This window comes from Amphiura filiformis, chromosome 9 (assembly GCF_039555335.1).
Source record: "Amphiura filiformis chromosome 9, Afil_fr2py, whole genome shotgun sequence".
Taxonomy (NCBI): domain Eukaryota; kingdom Metazoa; phylum Echinodermata; class Ophiuroidea; order Amphilepidida; family Amphiuridae; genus Amphiura; species Amphiura filiformis.
In genome coordinates, this window is record NC_092636.1 from 62,694,968 (window position 1) to 62,717,115 (window position 22,148).

Consider the following 22,148-nt stretch of genomic DNA (forward strand, 5'->3'; position numbering starts at 1 on the left):
GTTGCTATTCAATGCGCCGGTAAATAGATTTAATATTATTCACCACCTGTTGGGAGTAAATGTGGTATTATTATATCAGCTCTAAGTGCACGAATATCGCGACATTATTCAGATCTTGACTGGCTTGTCCCCTGTATGGTAGACGACGAACATCAGTGATACTATACCAGGGAAAATAAGCTGCAGGATGATGACAATACTTTGAATTATCACAATTTTGTGAATTGTTTCACCGAAAGAAAGTCTATATAGCAATAGTGTTATTTGAAATTATTAATAGTATTTTATGAGTAGATATAGATGAGTCAAATTTTTAGATTCGGAGAATTGTTTTAATAATTTACTGAAGATGTAAATATAACTCTCTGATAGGTAGCTGTCCAGTATTTTTGATATAATACGGATTTTTTTGTCCCGTGTATGAAACGTAATTCTATAATAATAACCATAACGAAATATCGGTGAAAAACTGTGTTTTTGCAGCTTTACGGGAACTAGTTGGCAGGTATCTTTTGACCCATTCTTCCATTCTTTTCCATTTGATACAAAATGTGTACAATAAGCTTTTTGTCAAGTTTATAACGGCAAATATATAACGAGCTAGCCTAGAGCTACTGGACTTCCTCTTTTTTTTTCGCTTTCTCGGCAATCAAGTGAAGCTTTGGTCAATTTGACAGTTTGTCTGCACCTGCACTGGTCGTCAATTCTTTGATACCTTGGAAGAATCATCCTTGCCGATTTCGCCAATAGAACATGCAATATTTTTCACCGGGATTTTTGCACAGCATGCTGTGACCATCTTGTGTTCTCTTAGGAATACACAGCAATGAAAACAAACCCGAGATTCCATTTCGTTTGAACCCAAAACACTCCCAATTTTATAATACTAATAGAAATAAGATAGAATAGATGGTTTAATTTATGAGGATATTCCTGGAAATTAGGCAATCGGGTAGGAAATGCTCTGAGCATTGAGTAGGGTAATGTACACTTATCAATTTGTTTATTATTTGAAGCAATTCGGACACTGGCATTCAGAATACATCAATTTATATTTTCTTTGTATCTTATTGTTCTTATCAATAATCGATCAAGTTAATGAGCTCAAATGACTGGAAAAGCTCATTAATATGTAATTTTTGCCAATATTTTCCTGAAAACTCATGCACAAATGTTCAGGGTACTTTTATTTTGCATATTTTTGCCTTGAAACTTGAAAGTGTTTCTAATGTGTTCTGTATTTTCTAGCCGCCCTCTAATTTGCTTAATTAATGAGAAAATTTGCATAAATGCTAATTAATTATGCAAATATGCAAACTAGAGAGCGGTTAGACAACATAATGTATTAAAACAATATAGAAACACTCTGACCAAGTTTCAAGGCAAAAGTATTCAAAATAAAAGTACCCTGAACATTGGCAAAAATTACATATTAATGAGCTTTTCCAGTCATTTTAGCTCATTAAACTTGATAAAAACAATAAGATACAAACAAAATGTAAATTGACAAATTTTGAAAACCGTATGTCCGATTTGCTTCAAACAAAAGGGATGTTAATGAATTAGCACTTGGTATAGTCGGACTTAGCATATTAAATATTGTTGTATAATAGTTGATATGTCACTTGTAGGAATAAGGCGATAAGTAAAGTATCTACGCCTGTATTACCTACCGAATATATTGAATGGTTTTTATTATCGTGGTTTAAGGCGCAATAAAATGTTGCCATCTCTTTCTTTTGGGGAGCATGCGCCTCCATCACCCCTGTCATGCATGTCTTAATGCACATTTTATCATTGTATAGGGGCGTACATTATTATAATCCTATTCCATCGAACATGTCAATCACCAGAACTCATAGTGGCAACCGTCAAACATTAAGAATATGAGATATATAAATTTATAATAATTATTTGTGTTTCAACTGTTGTTAAAGAAAATGCCAAGTAATTTCAATTGAGTCTCATGCACATGATAGTACATGATGTAGGTTAATATTTCAAAGATGTCGAAATGAGTAAAAACTGCAAAAACAACTGCATTAAAATACTGTTCCAACCAAAGGGCAAGTCGTGTTTTCAATATTAAGAACACTTATTATTCCCCATACGTTAGTCTTACAACAAGTGTTTAACATTTCCTCTGAACCAGACTTATTGTGTTTTGTACTGTAAAATAGCCGTGCATGAAGGTCACAAAATTGCTCATTTTCAGCGCCATAAACTTTTACACATGTTTCTGGAATCATGCATGTCGTAAGTTTGTTCTGCTCGATCGAGGATATAAAACCAATCTCTTGTATGGAAAGGACATAAAGGAGCATTTCAAGTACCAAAGTATCAGAATGTAGAATTTGCATCGGAATTGGTATTTACCATGTTTTAAAATGTAGCTCAGTTTAAATGTAGAACATGATTTGGATAATAGTCGTGATCAATATGAAATGTAGTCATCAGTACTGTTGCTGAGCATAAAAGTCTAATCGTTGCCTAACCTGTTTAGAAAATCGGTTTAATTGAACTTGGCACCTCAATTTGAATTAAGTGGCAGTGAGGAGAGTTGTTAACACACCGGGCAAGATGTAAAACATTGCTGTTACTTGCCCGGGTACCAAGTTGTACATTTCAGCCTTGGAAGTAAAGCTGAAGTAAAGTTAAAGGCGCTTTCGTACTATAGTCCAATCAGGGCAACGGGCTAGGCTAGTTGACACAGTGAATCATTCGACAGACTTACGGTAAGGTGCGTTACCTTTTTTAGGGAAATTTTGTCCAATACCCAAGCCCCCAGCCCAAATGTTGGTTTTTATTAATGAATCTTTTCAAAAATAAAAAGGTTAAAAATCACCAATTATATTTTATGTAGTATTCCTATGGGTTCGATTTCAGGGCATCCCCAGATTATAATTTTGAAATATTAAGGAGTAAAATGTATTAATATAAAGTATGATTACTGTCGGTACCTCGCTAGCACGCTGGCAATAGTGTACACAAAAGAGTGCCGCCACAGAACTGGTGTGGTTTTAGATCAATGTCGTATTATCACATCAACCTATTCACCGAATGATGGACTATCTGTGTAATAACGTCATGATTATTGCGAATTAAATTAAATCGAGTGTAAGCAATAATCGTCGTGAAAGCAACCGATAGCATTTAAGCAGCCTTGGAAAAATTCATCATATAAAATAATAACAATTTCATCATTGATAATCAAGTAATATAAATCATTTTTTGCTTTAGCAACACAAATCAGCTGCGCCTTGTATGTTCATATTGAGAAAGAGGTTATACGACTAATTCATTGTCTATTACACAGTTTTCAATAGAAAATGTGCTCATTATGTGTAGAATTTTCTCAATTCAGAACTATCCGAGTTAAATCCAACAATACTCAACCCAAGTTGACATGAGACTTTCTTGTTTTAACGCACTGAACCGTAAATACCTTATTGCAGTGCGCCCTCAAGTCTGAGAGTTGGGTCTGTGCTGTGCGGACTCATGTGCGGATGAATTTGGGTACTAAGTATTGTAACAATAACATGAAGTGAATATTAAAGAGAAACATCAGTGTTACTGTGATTTTACTTGGGAAAGTGTAGGTCTTGATCAAAGTCTCGGCTCTATGTGGAGAAAAAAGCTGGGTTAAAAGTTGAAAAAGTTGTATAAAATCATATTAACCACAAACATGCGAAGATCGGTTACCTAAAATTAATGAATTATTATTGAATACGAGTCTTGCGTGGAAATACGAGTCTTGTGTAGAATAGATAATATTCATACATAGTAATTGTACAGTTCAATCACTCCAACATGTTGAATGTCAAAGGCAACCTAGCTAATGTTGATGATGTAAGCGTAATACCCATGGTAGATACATGTAAGTGCATGAGCCACATAGCGTTGTTTTACCATTGCCGGCGTACTCATTGCATTGTTGAAACAAGACAGGCCATGATCATGATGATTTGGCGCGATAAAACCATTACACTTTTCAAACACGAAAAAAGTAGCTTGCACCACCACGTATTATCATAGTCTATGGTATCATGTACACCAAGCACAAAAAGAAACTCGTCAGTTATATTCATCCTTGCTGTTCAATAACTTGATAATTTTGGATTTATATTCTGAAATATACATTTTGTTAATTGGACTTTGCTTTCTCATTTGACACCCTGGTCGCGAAAAACGAACAAGAATTGACCAAGATATGCGCCTCCAAAGCCTCAAACCCCAAAATCAAAAGTTGCATTTTCAACGTTACGGTTACAGTGTTTTATTTATGTGATCTTGGATTAGAGCTTACAAGAACCCCTAGTTCTATCAGGGATAAGATATCCATGGTTCTATCTCATGACCATTTATGACCCTTTTGTGACCCAGTGTTGGACAATATTTTCGCGAGTAACCATGGTAACTTGTTCGACTCCTGGCTCTGATCGGTGTGGTATTAACAGTGGAAGGGGGTGGTGATGGGTGAAAATGTGGTGTGGGAGTTGAGGGGTATTTTACCTTCTGAAAATGCACAGAGATTACATAATACATTGCAACTAATGGAACTAATCACACAAGACAGTATTTATAATCCGCATGACAGCAATGGTAGCTAATGGTGTATGATTCGAGATTCTTGCTGTCGTACAAAAATTGAATCTACATGATCATGTGACTTAAAGTTTGGTCTTGTTTTCGCCGATTTTGGCATGATTATGACGAAAAGAACTTCATTTTTAAAGAGTACTTCCACCTGCACAAAATGGAAGAGTTCCGTGAACTTGCTTTGACCAACAAAAGTCCCGTCGGGCTAGGCGGGTCGTCGTCGTTACCCACCCCTGAAGCTGTAGGCTAGCATCTATCGTACCAAACTCCACTTTAATATGAATGGAGCCATAATGGCTAGAGGTAAAGCCCAGTGCATGGTTATTTTAGTGCACGTGGCTGAAAAATACCATTTTCTTTACGCATACCAGCCACCCTGGAGAGCTAAAAGTACAAGCCTGTACATTTTCAAGAAGTGAAAGTGAGCTGCTTATATTGACAGGGAAGTGGACATACCGAGATACCATAACCAAAAGAACCGATAGCAATTTGGGAAACATGACGGAAATAAATGATTTTGTCGCTGTTTGTCTTGAACTAACCTCTATCCCCTGTTAGCCTACATTTGGAATCACGATCTTGTTGCAGAATACAATGTACCACAATTGACATAATGCCCTACATCATACATGTATGATACGTTGAAAATTAATAGCATAGGAAAAGTAGAGGATATGGAAATGTAAAGCTGTATCAAATGAAATGACCTTCAATCAGTCACTTCTCTCACACACTCTCAAAAGAAAGTGGGGTCGGTGTTTCTTGAAGAAACACCGACCACCCCCACCATCACACACACACCTTCAGATACATCGTCAAGATGACTAGTTTTTTTTAATGAAAGTCGAATATGAAATGAGGGGAAGCAATTTTTGGCAGGCCGAAGGGGGAGGGGGCAAGTGATTTCGGCACACATTGGGCTATTCCAGAAAATACGTGCACACCCCCTATAGAGGAGTTCGGATAACCAGACTTTTTCTGTCTATCCACGCTCCGGAAATCCGGACTTTTCAAACATTTTCCCTCGATAGGGCCGCGCTCGACCTATAGAGGAGTTCGGATATCCAGACTTTTCTATCCATCCAAGCTCCGGAATTGAGTCTGGACACAAGGGGGCAGTCATTTTCATATGAAAAGGTTTGACTACAAAATAAATAAATGCATCTATCACAGTTTCCACCTTGATACACCCGAGTTACCATGGTTACCAGACTCATCTCAGACTATGATCCACTATATCACATGGCGCAAGAAAGACGAATCGCGAAAGTCCAGTGACCGCGCCGCCCGATTTTTTTTCCAGCGGGTCGGTTTACAGTGGACTTTCGCGGTCAATCTTTCTTGAGCGATCAGAGTCTGAGTATAGTTGGTAATGGTACAAACGAATAACTATTAAAGAAAAGACAGGTAGTACTCGTCGAACTAAGACCTGTTGCATCGAATATTTTACGTCGAATGAAGAAAAGTATGCAGCGGGCCTAATAGACGTGGTCAATCAAGCTAATGCAATCAAGGAGCCTATTTCATGTATTTAACTAGAGCGGTTCTCGGGTTGCGCGGTTTTCGGCATACGCGGTTGGTGTGTAAGGTTGTTGGGTGATGGTATGGTAGTGGTTGTGTTTAGACTTTTCAGAACCTGTATGGGCGAAGCCTGGATGGTGGATGGGGATGTGGGGTTATTAAAGAATGAAATAATGGTTGGAAATGTAATAGGCCGCACAGCTGTGTAATGTTTATGTTTTACAAGATGCCCAGAGCACGGGTTGGGATATGGGATATCCCCTCGTGGTGTCGAGTTCACAACAGGTGTTGGTATTGCTTTACCAAAACAACCCGAGCCGTGTGTTGGAAGTTTTTGTATGTATAGACAGTTTCAAGCAATGTTGACTGTACCCACCAAGTTTCATGCCCATACGACAGATTTTAGTATTTGACCTCAGATGACCCCTAAGTGACCTTGGATTACCCCCAAAATGACCTTCCAAACATTTGACTCTTAATGTTGACTGTACTCACCAAATTTCATGCTGTTATGTCAGTTTTTAGTAATTTGACATCAGATGACCCCTGGGTGACCTCGGATGACACCGAAATGACCTTCCAATAATTTGACTCAAATGTTGACTATACCCACCAAGTTTCGTGCCCATATGACAGTTTTTAGTCATTAGACCTCAGATGAACCCTGGGTGACCTTGGATGACCCCGAAATCTATTCAGCTCTGTAAGAACATCAAGTACAAATACAACTGACCAAGTTTAGGCGATACACCATGTTGTTAAAACCCCTGTAGACCCTATAAGGAACAAACCAAAAGATCGATGACGTCCTATAAACGTAACTAGTTTCATTTCTCAGCCGACCCCCTCCTCCCTGCCAGAAACGTAATAATGAAATGTTGAAAATTTTGACATAATAATAATAATGACACATTCTTCAGACCGATGGTTTTGTACAAACGTAATCGAGTATTTTTACCCCGATATTACAACCTCTACCTTGCTGCATTTGATTTGCAGTTCTGACATCTGGCCTGCGCCGGTTTAACAACCAGGTCAAACCTTTGGAGCGGGGCTAGACAGGGATGACAGAATGCTGTGTCGTCATTAATTAAATAAAATTTATTACTTTTGGTAAACAAGGGTTGTCTGAGAAGTAAAAATGTGGAAAGGTGAAAAGCAAAATGAAAAAAAAGAAGAAAAAACAGAAGGGAAAATGGGGAGAAACAGGAGGAAATTATGATTTCCTTTCTCCATGCTCAAAATTAAATGTTGAGATTAAAGTTTTCATTTTTCGTTGGAAAGGGTGTGGCAGAGTGATTGCGTATTAAAACTAACGAAAACAAACAAAAACAAAATTCCCTAAATTGTTATGCCAAAATAAAAAATTTAATCTTGTAAATTTTTGGCTCAAAAGTTTGAAGGATTTTTGTTTCTCAAAAAAAGAAAAAAAATCTGGTGTCATAATGAGTCAAAAGATGTATGTTTTATACAGTAAATGAAGTAAAAATTATGATGCGCAGTGATTATGCCACGTTATTAAATTTCTAATCTTAATATTTCGTCTTTTTGTCAAAATTTTGCTCAACCACACCAAGTATTTAGTTTTGTTTAGTTGTGGCGTTAAAATACCCAAACAATTAAGTTTCTGACGATACAGTTCTTTCAGGGACACCCTGTATATAGCATGTTTGTACTACAGTATCGATTTTATTGAAGGTCACTGGTAAACAAACACTTGATAGTCTGTGCCTCGGGCCAGACTGATCACTATCACGATGTTTTTTGATCGCCCGACACAAATTGGCTGTGTAGGAGACTAGGTCTGTGCAAACAAATTAACGACTTTATAGCGAACGCGAGAGCTTCCAAAAGGCAGCACAAAAGCAAACAAAAAATACACCCATTGCCCGCTATTTACCGCACGAAATGAACGACTCTAATCATGTACCGCACGAAATGAACGACTCTAATCAGCTGCGGCAATTCCCCAATGGTGGATAGGCCTATACTATACACGTATTCTTATTCATGCATTTGACGGACTTGGGTGTTTTTATTTTTGTTAAATATCTCCTCTCCTGAACACATATTATTATAGAAAATCTATCTACTTCTTCATTCGATTACATACTATATACCCTGCAACTTTCAATCTACACAGTGGCTAGATAAACCCTTAAACGTGCGAACAGATATTGCAAAACAAAATTAAAGTATGGCTCTCCGCCTATGGCTCCGCCCATACAAAAAGTTGTTTTAACAATACAATGAACGTAGACGTAGACGGGCCTAATCGAGTGGAAAAATCGAATGGAGTTGGGCGTTTTTATAGATACTTGTCTGCGCTGCTGGTTTGTTGCGAATAATATATCTAGAGTGCATTATAGTTCTGATCATGCTGATGGAATTTGTGTTGGACTCCATACCGATCATGTGGAGGTCGAGGTTATCCGTTGTGAAATAGTACAGCCGTTGTTTTGAAACAAGCTGGCGTTATTTGCCAAACCATCTTCACTTTCTAGCTCTTTTGATCAATGCCATTAAATTGCCCAATGTTTACGATAAATTCACCCCCAAACTCTGGACAACGTTGGAAACACATAGCCCCCTGACAGTGAAATAAAAAGTGTAGCCGGGATAGTGGCCTAAACTTGGAAGTTTATTAATAGGGGCTATGTGGTGTGATCAAGCAAAAACCAGTCTGAAGTCACTTCTCTATTCTCTGATTGTAACTATAAAGGCATTTGCAAAGTTATTTTGCAGAAAATCCCATATTGAACATTTAGCTCCAAAAATATCTCTCTAAATGTAAAAGAGTGAAAAACTAAATACCAAAAAGAGTGATTCACTTATAAGACCACTCAAAAAGGAGTGAAATATGTTTTTTTAACTTTAGAACCACTCAATAAAGAGTGAAAACCACTCTTTAAGAGTGAATTTTAACTCTTTCAAGGAGTTAAATAAAGGACAACTCTAAAAACGTGTTGTCCTTCATTTAACTCCTTGAACGAGTTGAAATTCACTCTTTTAGAGTGGTTTTCACTCTTTTTGAGTGGTTGAGTTTAAAAACACATTTCACTCATTTTTGAGTGGTTTTATAAGTGAATCACTCTTTTGGGGAGTGAGTTTTTCACTCTTTACATTTAGAGAGATATGAATAATTGTTTCCAAAACAATACGCAACAAAAGAAATTATTGTCTTTATTCGGCTTTATCTGAATATCAATACATCCGACCACAGATATTGGAACATGTGTTCCAATACCTGTGATCCGACTTCCGAATGATTTTGCTTGATCACATCACATATTATGATGATTCTATAATATAAAGGTGGTATTGGAGGCATTTTCTAGAAATTAGAAATGCTTTGAGCATGTTTTAAACATGTTAAACAGATTGAGTAGGGTAAAGTACACTGGGAGCAAATGACATACTGTTTCCATAATACATCAATTTATATTTTCTTTGTATCCTATTGTTTTTGTCAATAATCAATACAGTTAATGAGCTAAAAGGACTGGAAAGGCTCATTAATATGTAATTTTTGCCAATATTTTGCTATAAATCAATGCATAAATGTTCAGGATACTTTTATTTTGCATACTTTTGCCCTGAAACTTGGTCAAAGTGTTTCATGGAGCTCGTATATATAGTGAAGCCGCCTCTAATTTCATAATTATGAGCTAATTTGCATAAATGCCATTAATTATGCAAATTAAGGGGCTTCACTAAAACTAGTTAATTTGCAAATTAGGGGCGGTTTCACTATATAATACATACATTTCTGAAAACAAAAGTGCAAAATAAAAGTAACATTTTTCATTATTCATTATATTTTCTGCCTTTCATTATAGCTAACACGAATGATAAAACAAAAATACAAAGAAAATATAAATTGATTATTTGAAAACCATGTCGATTTGCTTCAAACAAAAGTTTGATTTTAGCTCGACTCAATTAATCTGTTTAAAAATGCTTAGAGTACTTTTAAAATAATCACATTTATAATGAATTCAAGTGAGTTTCAGGTCAGATACCGAAAATGAAGTAAGGGCGGTGACATGGAAACTCAAAATCGACTTTCATTGGCCTAATACTATACTAGTCGTGATAGTAGGGTATATTAGTTCACTCAATGATCTAAATTTCTGAAATACTTGCGGAATTGCTATTTTACACCGATATTATAGACCGGGAAACATGCAAGCTGGTCTTGTAATTATTGCAATGTATTACTAAAGAACGTTGATTTCGATGTTATCAAGCTTTTGATCAACATTTTTTGTATTTAGTTCTGGTATTGCATTTAATATCTGTCGTCACGCATTTACTAACAGCAGAAGGATACTATGTATTTTGGGCAAACTCTTGATATAATATTTCTTATACAGCCATGTGATACAATCGTTTTAAATCTGGGATCATAACGGGGATTATCAGAGAGCCTGTACGGAGCCGTTAGCCATAGTATTTGGTGAATAAATCGCCGCGTTTATTATTGTGAAAGCTTTGTTTTTTAATACCGTTCATATGCGATCTTAACATTATCCAGATCTCGGCCTGAGGTATAGATTGGGACAGAGAAAGTATCGTTTCAAAGGATAACAGTTGACATTGGTAACCTTATTTAGATGACGTCTGGTACCAGAAACAAATTCATAAAACAATTGTCAAATTAAACAGGTACTTGCACTCCATATAACAAACTAAAATTTAAGTGAACAAAGAAGTCGGGTCAATTTTATGCTACTAAGTTCACAGATTAATATACATGTCCTGAATATGCCACATCTGTAATTATAATGAATAATATTAATTCACAAACTTAGTTCATGTGGTTTCAAAAATGCACTTCTACTGAAGATGGCTGGTTGACTTATTGTATGTTGGAACTACACAGCTTGAATACTAGTAAAATAGGAAAATACTAGTAATAGAACTAGTAGAATTCGGGATAATCGATTATGATAATAACCACATGAAGAATGCATAAAATTGTGATGGGGGGGGGGGGGGGCTTTGAATTTTGTCAAAACTTGCTTCCAGTATAAACCAGACATCTTAATGTTTTGTAAGTGCTTTAATACAAAATGTTATAAATCTAAATTCGAAGCGAATCAATAAAGGAAACAAATCAGAAGCAAACATTGTTTTCAGTGAGGCTTTACAACAAATATTATTTTCTTCGATCATGTTGGTCCATATCCAAAATTGTACATGTCTCGCACTGGTTCAAACTTCATCTTTGACATCAGTTATTATCATTTTAATTGTTAACTTAAGGACAATGACGATAATCATGCCAATGTCCGTTTAATAAATTCAAGAAAAGTATCAAATGAAACAAGCTGTAGAAGCTAAATGAAACGGTGCGAGCTTTGTTAATTTTGTCAGTAAAACCAAGATGCACTCTTATCGATAAAGATATATCTTCAAATAAGTTACACATTTAGGAATATTTTCAGCGGATTTCTGCAAAATATTATCACGTTTTTAATTAACCATGTTAACATCACAAGATTTTGGACTAATCACTGACGCTGAGACATATCTATCGAATAAATATGATTTGGGTTTATAATTATGATCTTGAAACAGGAAAGTTTTTGGACGAACGTGACCTTATTATAGTACAAAAAAGTTGCATTTATATGACAGTGTCCAATGCAGTAAAAGCTACAATGTATAGTATACACAAGCAATGCCCAATGAATTTGATAATCTGGCAGAACATATCATGGTGGAATATGATACATTTACGTTTTACGAGTTGTACAAATGTTGAAACATACGTTTTTGTTTTAATTTTGTTGGTTACACCCGCATTTCAAAATGTAATTTGTTTTCATACTTCTGAAACAGAAAATATTGCATGTTTAATGTTTTTGTTATCACTAGTTCGGCCTTATACTTCATAATAAAATTGGAGATGCCGTGTACGATTTTCTCAATCATAGTAGACATGGCTTAGTAAATTGATTCCCGCGAAATCATCTCGAATGTCTCGAAATAAGATGCATTAAACATTCGTAAAGAACATTGGAACATTTGGTATTATTTTGGTTACCTCATTTTAAGTTTTAACCTGGATGATCATAGGAGTATGTTTATACTTCTGAAGGTACCTTATGAAATAACATGTTTAGTTCTTCACCTTACATTAAGCATGAATTTATGAGTTTGATCTCAATCAATACACATGATACAAGGATGATATAAAAGTGGATCGATTGAGCCCATATTTATTGGTAGAGCTATGAGTTTTAAAATATTTTAAAACTCATAGCGAGATCAATAAATATTGGGCGTAAAGCATCCAATTTTATCATTATTATGTTTTATTATTATGTTTTGGATCCAATATTTTTACACACTTGGATTCAACAAAACATAATAATGATCATAATTGGCTAATAAAGATGAGATTTATGCAATTGGGTTGCAACTTTCATGACAAAATTCGTCGATGGTTTACTTGAGCAAGTTAAGCTTCGGATGAGCATAGTTAGTTACTGTAGTGCTTATATAAAAAGTACATCACTAATACCACGATACATAAACATCAATGTTTACATATAATATCATGATTATTTCGGCAAGAGAATTGTTCTTTTGAACATGTCATTTTAACCTGAAATCATGAGTATGTTACTGTAGAAAATAGCCAAAACTTAAACATTAAACACCGTCGGTGACCTGGACAAGTACGTTTTTAATGTCATAAAATTAAATGTCAACAATGTGTTTTAAAATGTTACTTCCAAGTTTATGAAGTGTCCCAATTGTAGTTCGGGAGTTTAAAGTTATACTTGCAGTTAAACTGTTCACAAAATGGTCCGTAAATCCAGAAACTGCGGCTAGTTTATTAACATGGTCATAGCTTTTCCAAACTTCGTGGATTGGTCAGGATTTCGCGAGCAATTCTCCAGGTTTGTTTGGCAGCTTGATCCAGAGCAGCATTAGGCTTGCTACTGAATAAGTCAAGTCCATGTAAGAAATAGTGGGGACATCTACGATTCTGTAAGCACGATATCAGCTGCAGCAAGATCCCATTGATACGATCACCAAGACATGTTTCATCCCAGTCTATTTCGCGAGGATGTTTCTCGCATTCGTATAACAAAAGAGTTTTAAGGTGATAGTTTTCACAGGTTGACTTGGAAGGTCGAGGTGCTTGTCGCGCAGTGCTTTCAAGATACTCAAGCACTTTCTTCGGGCACCACCTAAGAGGAGTTTGTTTTCAGCGTCTCTGAAGGACAAAACCCATGCATCACCTTCCGCTGAAGCCTGCTTACCTAACGCTGAAAGAGATTCCTTGGATAACAGATTGAATCCCTCAGTTTTCACTTCTGCTACCATTCCGGGAACGGGCCAAGGTATGTGTGGCATAGGCCAATGTGCAGCGCTGCGTGGCCAAATTCCGCTGCACTTGAAAGCCGGTGTGATAAGCACAACATAACGCTCACGGATACGTAATTTTACCTCGGTGGTATCTGGAATCATCTTGACGATATCACGGTATTTACATTTGTCCACGGATTGGGCTACCAAAGTTTGAAACCGGGAGCGGATTTTACGAGCAGACAGATAACCAGACGCAGTTATGAATTCTACCCAAAGGGACATGGAACGCTTACGCCCGTCGCTAAGTTTCAGGACCGCACACCCGGGAACGGTACCATCGTCCACAAAGTTAAATACTCCCATTTGATTCAGGAATAACACCACCTCAAATTCGTTGGGTGAAACAACTTCGAGACCTTCATATCGACCCACTTCTGTCTCCACCAAAGAGCTGATGAAACGAGGTTCCTGCACCTCAACTTCTTTGAGAACATCGGTGACAATTTTACACACTTCTCTGATGGTCTTGGAAATGTTAGCTTTACGGGCGCTGACTCTTTCGCTGGTGTAGCGATTGAGTTGGTACATCATTTTGCTCTGTGCCGTCAACATGGCGATCATATGTCCCGCTGCAGCATCTGATGCAGACGCAGGACTTGGGTCCAAAGCACTGTGCCAGTGCTCCCAGCTAGCTGTGACGGTAGACACCGTGGCAGTTGGATGCTAACTTGATAGAAAAATTCTATGGCTTGTGTAAGCCAACAGCAAGATGAAGTGTTCACAAACTGCAAAGTTCGACACCACTTAATTATGTAGAGGCAGTCGGCCTACTATTGACGAATAGTTAACTTTTGGTGAGACAGAATCAGTAAGACATGTGACGTCTAGTTAATGTTCGTGCACCAATATATGAAGTGTGCATTTAGTCTTTCGTAGTTGTTTGTACATGTAAACATGTAAAGAGAATCACATGTAACACAATGGTAAAATGGAGTACATCAGGTATTATACACAACGACTACTTAGGTGTAGAGTGTCACAGTCCCGTGTGTGCTCTCTGTTTCGCTCGGTGTGTTTATATTTTGCGAACTCTTGGGCTGCAGCGACTTCCAGCTCATCTCGTCATGTCATCATAGTTCAAGCAAACCGTGACCGTATGTAACAACTATTGTGATTCGTGCTCATCTGCACCATGCGCGTATGATTAACTGCGCCGTAGAACCAATCAGTGACACTGATAGTAAAGCGAGCTGTCGTGCTTGATTATAATCACCAGTCAGCAGGACCAGTATTGGAGAGGCGCCGCCCACTAAGTGCTCCTAGTGACCGCACTCGATACTGAAAGATATCTCTAGTTCGCTTGTAGCATTCAACTCTGCTCTGACATGTCACAGACTCCACTCACAATCCGGTCAAAAACTTTTTAGACTTTAGATATTTTTTAGATTTCAGAAATAATCCTAAAACTGTGATAAATGTGTCCCTAACTAAATGTTGCTTTATATTTAAATTTATAATTAAAAAAATATCCTCATTAAGTTGATAATCTTTAGTGACAATCAATCACCATACAAGAGAGGTATAGTCAAATACAAAGTTTACAAACAACAGAGTCTACATTATTACAAATACAAGTAAATATAATGCTACAAGTTTACAAACAACAGAGAATCTTCACTATTATAAGATGTAAATGCTCACTTATAAAGTTCAGAATGGAAATGTTGAAATTTTGATAGACCGGCAATACAGGAATAAATCCATGCCCCATGAGTAACATACAATCAGTGGCGTAGCATCATAGGGGCAAGGGGTGGGCGTTCCCCACCGGAGTAGGGCCTATATATAATATAATATAATATAATATAATATAATATAATATATATATATATATAGGCCTAATTCACTCTCAGTCACTCGGATCCAGTGCCCTCAGACTAAATCGGTCCCACCCCGATGACTCCCACTTTTTGTAAATTGTATTATTAATTAAACTGAGTGATAGCAGACCCAAACTATAGAGGGGAAAGTTTGCAAAAGAGGTATTGGTGTTTTACTGAAGCAAAAGACCTAGGCTATAAAATTCATGATATCGCGCACAAAACACAAGTTGACCCCAAAACAGCAAATATAATCACAATCACAAGAGGTCGCACTTCCTTACTTGAAGCAGTATATTTATGCTTGGTTGGTATTTTGTGGGTATCAAATATCGAGGAGTTCCGTTATATGGGCCTGTTATGTTTGCATAGCGGTGTGTAAATGTTTGATTAGTGTAATCCGCCGTGAAGGTGTGAACAAGCTAAGGCCTTCCAGTCACAGTCACCTCGCTAGTCGATAGTTCCATTCCACAAGCTGCTATAAAAGCAATCCATGGGCAAGATCTGGAATGGTTGAAAACTTGATTTTTTTTCAGCAAGATAGGTAAAATAAATACACGAGTCTGGAATTTAAAAGATATGATTTTTGTACAAAGTCACAGACAACTTCCACGCGAATAAAAAAAAACACAAACAAAGTGGAAACCTCAAATATATTATATAACCCTGTATTTTTCCCAACTTCATTCAAAACTATAGGCCCTAGTTCTTTAGTACCGAATTTCTTTTCCAACGAAAAGGCATAAATGTTTGCCGGATTAGCATGACATTAGCATATTTATGCCTATATGCGTTAATATAATATGCAATATTCTGTCATGCTAAACAATGACATAAACCACTTGCGCATTGCATCTTGAAGTTCAACCAGTATAAGTTTTCGGAACAGGGAGGAACTTGTGAATGGAATGAGCCGACAAAACAAGTTCGTTTACAGTTTCGAAAGTGGACATTCTTTACAGGGGTCATTCCGACATTAATAACAAGCGAATTATGACCCAGCTTCCATATTCAGCATATGGCAATATTTCATAGGATGTTAAAAGATAATGTGTAATGTATTTCAATGAAGACATCACACGACTCGGACAAATTACGCCACAGGATTCCTGCAACTTCTTCGTATGCAATTGACATTTCATTGGTATGAGGCCCTCCACAAAGATACAGTTTCTTTTACACATATGTGGCAAACACCAGCCACGCAACAGTTGTCATTGTAATTTAGATTAATTTCATAATTCATTTCGTGATCATTTAAATTAATAGAGAAAGTTATCCAATTGCAATATCAATCCATCAATCTTTCCGAAGCAGAGCAGGAGTTTTCAAATTGTTGGACAAATTGCACGATATGGTGCCGTTGATAGGCAGCTATCCTTGCCGAGGGTGTGGTGGTTGACGCAGTTAGATCACGGCAAGCTTTCGGCATGACTTCTTCGTCGGTATCTTCAGTGATGATCATTCCTCGGCAGGCGAAGACGCTCCTGGATGACACTAAGGTAGACCCGGACCCGGGGTCTTTACCTGCCGTACATCTGCACAAATCTCAGTAAATAATTACGACATCACCTGGGCAGAGCATTCTATGTTGTTTATTTTGTATGTAATCGTAGTCATTATTTAGGATAATTGGGACGATAGGTAGGATGAATTATCAATTAATGAGATACGATGCAAGAGGTTTGAGTGTCACTGTCATCATAGTAGTCTGACAATCATTCCATGTCTCTGACGTGAATACCAAAATGTGATTTCTGGAAAGTTTTGGAACATTTATAGCATCAATTTATAACATCATTTTAGTCCCAGTAATGCGAAACTGGAACGGGGGTAGTAAGGAAAGAACCAAGTAGGCCTATAATACAATCAAGCATAAACAATTTATATAGCAAAACTTTTTAACATGTTTAACATGCTGTACAAATGAAATAGACCTATACACATGGATGGATTCATCATCGATATAACACGCGATAAATGGTGCACTAATTGGCAATTGGACATGCTAGTTTCGATCAAACGTTTAGATTACTTCACCTCCCCAGACTCAACTATTTTTCAATCAATTCAGAAAACCAACAATTTCTTCAGGTGTATTGATTTTCCACCAAGTTATTTTTATTAGACGAGTGTTTACTCTTCTATGCATAAAAATATCTTTATGTAAGTGTATTTATTTTATCAACTTTATTTTTTTTTTTAATGATACGGCGACCCCCCCGATCCACACGAAAGGACAGTGATCATGGTGATGTATAATTTCTTGCGCTCCATCCCCGGGCTCCGTAAGAATAGCCAATCGAAGGAGCTCGAAGGCAAAAAGTTAAACGACGGAGAGTTGCTCCTTTATTGCATAAAGTAGGTCAAATTGATTGCTCGGTCCTCATTGCTCTGAAGAGCAATGGCTGCGGGCAAAGTGGTCTTTCTTGGGCGACTGTGCTTTATAGTTCAACGTTTTAGCGGGCGTTTTAGTGCGTTGTTGCTCTCGCAACAGCAACGTTGAGTTCTGATGCGACAAAAATATGTACCACAGCGACATGAGAAGAAAAGGTTTAAACAAAGCTATTCATAATTTTGTATAATAATAATGGCCCCTTAAATAATGATCATCAGGATTCCAGACCTAATACAACCAGCTCTGTGATGATCCGGGGTGATGATCCATTGCAGCAAGCATGCAGTACCAGTTTTGAACAAAGTGGAAACAGCATGCCGATCGGACGAGATGAAAGGCAAACTACTTTGTTTGATTTTGGTCTCCTATTTACTTTCGTTATTTTTCTTTGATGCCTGTCTACCACAACACTTGGAGCATCTCGATGCTTGGAGCGATATGCTATTCAATGAGAATGTCATCTCGCAAACAACATAGGACACTAAACCGTCACCCAAGATAGATTACATTTACATCCATGATGTTACTTAATGTCCCGGGCTTAATGTTTTGGTTAAGCTTACAGATACTTTCATCGACTGTGATTCCATCAAATTTTCTGGTCAGTTGAGCACACTATCTTGTCTATATTTACCTATTTACTCAATCCTAAATCAACGGGATCGAACCTTTTGTTCACTTGTCATGTTATGGTCCTTAATTGTCATTTTAGTTTTCAACGATCAGACAGCTTATAATATCAGCATTACTTTTACCAGGGCGTGAGATTTTGACAATGCGCTCGTTAGCTAAGTGGTGAGGGTGTTCTTTCCCTATTGTGTTTTGTCCAAGGGGCTGAGCTGCTATTGTTTTGACGTCCAGGACAGTTAGCCAGGTAGCACCGTTACCTTTTCATCTCTGGTAAAGTGGAAGTAATCTCTTTAAGGTCTGGCGCCTTGCAGATGACTTAATAAAGATTCTTGAAATCAGATGATGAGACCGTTATATACATCAGAAGCACCCAAACAAATAATTCCAATAAGAGGATATAATACACAACTTTCACTTGCACACACTTGTGTTTAGTATCCTATCAGTAAATAAAAAAATAGACTGTACGACATTCGCAATGTGATGTACCTGCGACCAGTTGGCATAAACACAATTAACATATAATAATCAACAGATGTATAATTGTTTTTGTATATACTACTAATTAAAAGAAAACTACTTGAAGATGTTTGATATTTCATATTTGAGAAGGCATATTTTGTTTTTGCAACATGTAAACAGAAGTCATTGTTTATTCTAGTCAATAGAGCAGGAATGAATACCAATGCATCCATCCAGAAAATAAGGTACTAATAATATCTGATATCGACCACTTGAAGTACTCTGCTCTTTTGACATCAAACCTCCTGCTGATAGGTTTTCAAATACTTTATAGACTATCAGGCTATACATAGCCTAATTATGTGGTTCTTCATGCCTCTATACATTTCCATTAGAATTGATATTATTTACTAATATGGAACATCACAAGGCAAAGGTGAACCTTTCAAAGAATTTTGGAAATCCCACAAAAATGATTTTTTTTTTCTTGAGTGCAAGGGCTTTTTTGTTGCATGTTTGAATTTCAGTCTTGCGTGCAAGAGATTTTTTCCTGTGAGTTTGAAATTTATAAAATAGGTCTAAGCATTAATTTTGTATATGATGGCCTATTTATCAAATTTCTAACATGCAGGAAAAAACCTCTTGCACGCTAGACTGAAATTCAAACCTACAACAAACAAGCTGTTGCACTCAAGAAAAAAAAAATGATAGATTTTTTTTGGTATTTTCAAAATTCTTTGAAAGGTTCTCCTTTATATTATTAGTAATAGAACACTAGCAATTTTGATTAAATGAGGTTTAAGAAAGTAAATTAAAACACATAATAATACTAGTAACATAACAATAAAAATAGGTAAGATTGTCATTGTCAGATGAAATAAATTTCCCCTCCTTTTAGGGCAAGGTTCTGCTCCCGGTTCTGCTTTAAGGCAAAGGATAGTTGGGATGGGTTGATTAGGGGTTGTCTATTTTAGGGTAAGGATTGGGGATGGGCTTAAGGTTTGTATAAAGTTAGGACAACAGTTGTTAAAAATATATAAAAATAAATGAAAAATACAAAAAATAAAAAAGAACAATCAACCAATTTTTGGGCCCAATAATGATGATATCAATGTCATAATGATCAGTATTTAGAACATTGTTTTCCTCTGCATACTTACTTGTTTACAGGAATTATGTTCTTTTAAACCAAACTAATTTGGCTCTCCTAATTATCACAGAGAGACCTACATCTTGATCCGGTCATTGTCAACTGGCCATTTGACCTCCTTTTTCAAATTTTTTTTGATTTACTTTCTTAAGCCTCATTTAATCAAAATTGCTATTGTTAGTACTAATAGTAAAGGAGAACCTTTCAAAGAATTTTGGAAATACAAAAAAACAATCTGTTGTTTTTGATTTTTTTTTCTTAAGTGCATGAGCTTGTTTGTTGTATGTTTGAATTTTAGTCTTGCATGCAAGAGTTTTTTTCCTGTGGTTTGAAATTTATAAAACAGGCCCAAGCATTAATTTTGTATATGATGGCCTATTTATTAAATTTCTAACATGCAAGAAAAATTTCTTGCATGCAAGACTAAAATTCAAAGTAACATACAACAAACAAGCTCTTGCACTCAAGAAAATAATTCAAAATGACAGATTTTTTTTGTATTTCCAAAATTCTTTGAAAGGTTTTCCTATTAGTACTAACAAAAGCAATTTTGATTAAATGAGGCTTAGAAAGTAAATTAAAACATTATAATAACAACAAGTAACATGACACTACAAATAGGTCAGATTGTCATTGTCAGCTGAAATGAATTTTCCCCACCTTCTGGGCAAGGGTTCTGCTTTAGGGTATGAGTTGATTGGGGGTTGTATATTTTAGGGTTGATTGGGTTTTGTATATTTTAGGGTAAGGATTGGGGATGGGTTTAAGGTTTGTATAAAGTTAGGACAACAGTTCACATGGCTTTTACCTGTTAAAATTTTTAATTTAATTTAAAAAATTGTAAAATAGAAAATAAGTAGTGGCCTGAAAGTGCGGGAGTCGAAAACAATCAGCCAATTTTTTGAGCCCAAACGATGTCATATAAATGCTCAGTATTTAGAACATTGTTTTCCTCCCTGTTTACAGGAATTATCAATGTTCTTTTAAACCAAACTAATTTTGCTCTCCTAATTATCACAGAGAGACCTACATCTTGATCCGGTCATTGTCAACTGACCATTTGACCTCCTTTTTCATTATTATTTAATCAAAATGTAATACCATTGTTAAGATCCAGCTAAGAAGAAAAAACTCCTTAAACTATTTTGGACGCCATTGCCTTGTTTACTTATCGCAGTAGCTTAAAACTATTTAATTTCTTTCTGCCCATTTTCTACCAAGCATGGTCTAATTCAATTGTTATTGTTTGATATCCCTTGTATACAACATACTTATGGAACCTGTTGTTATACCATTGACCATATCAGAGTATTTAGGGGATAATTTGCTCACCAAATCCACTCCTATTTACCCAAGAAATCTGCTACTTTTGGAGGGGTTAGCGCAAGAAGGCCCCAGCTGAAATAGCTGCCAGGTGTAATTTTGCAGATTATTTGTGCAATATAAAAAGCAGAAACTGTCAAATATGTATAGGGCAGCTATTGCAGTTAGGGCTATCTTACACTCAACCTCTTGTTTTGTTCTTAATCAGCATGATCAATGAACTTGGTTTTCCAATCGACCTATTCCTGCGCTTGACTAGGCAACATGATCAGCGCTAAAATACACCGCCTCAAGGCTGTTTTCTTAAGTCTAAAAAGTCACAAAAAGTTCTAAAATGAAATCATAAAGTTTGCCTCAAAACAAATTTGGTGTGCTGAAAAACAAGCTGCTAAAAATTGGTGTGCCAGACAGAAGTAGCCCAAATAGCCTTTGTTGGTTATAGGAAGAAAGTGAAATTCAACTTTACCACAAACATGACAAAGCCTTTGTTCAATATTATTGGAATGAATTTATGGGAAGCTTTGAAATTGGATATGTATTGAAGCTGATGGCTAGAAAGGAATCAGTCAGGCAAAATTGTTATGCAATTGAATAATTTCCTTGACACTTTTCAGTTTGAAATGCAACCAGGTGATATCAGGCTATCAATTGATTAAATTTGTTTATTTATTATTGTGAGAAATTTGATGTTTATACACGCTGAGCTGAGGTTGTATCGAAAATAGTAAATGCACAGGAGAAATGTGATGACTATCGTGGACGTAGCAGTAGCTTTATTGATTTTGATAATTGCTAGCTTTCGACTATGTCTTCATCAGAGGATGATTTAAGCACTTCCCACCACGCCACTGTGTTG

At 36.5% G+C, this 22,148-nt stretch overlaps 1 protein-coding gene and 1 pseudogene across 1 annotated transcript in view; one reads left to right on the plus strand and one right to left on the minus strand.

Moving 5' to 3' along the window:
• LOC140160214 (neurobeachin-like) overlaps nt 1-22,148 on the plus strand; it is a 411,951-nt gene that overhangs the window by 309,952 nt on the left and 79,851 nt on the right.
• Nucleotides 11,253-14,658, minus strand: LOC140161297 (protein mab-21-like 2; annotated as a pseudogene).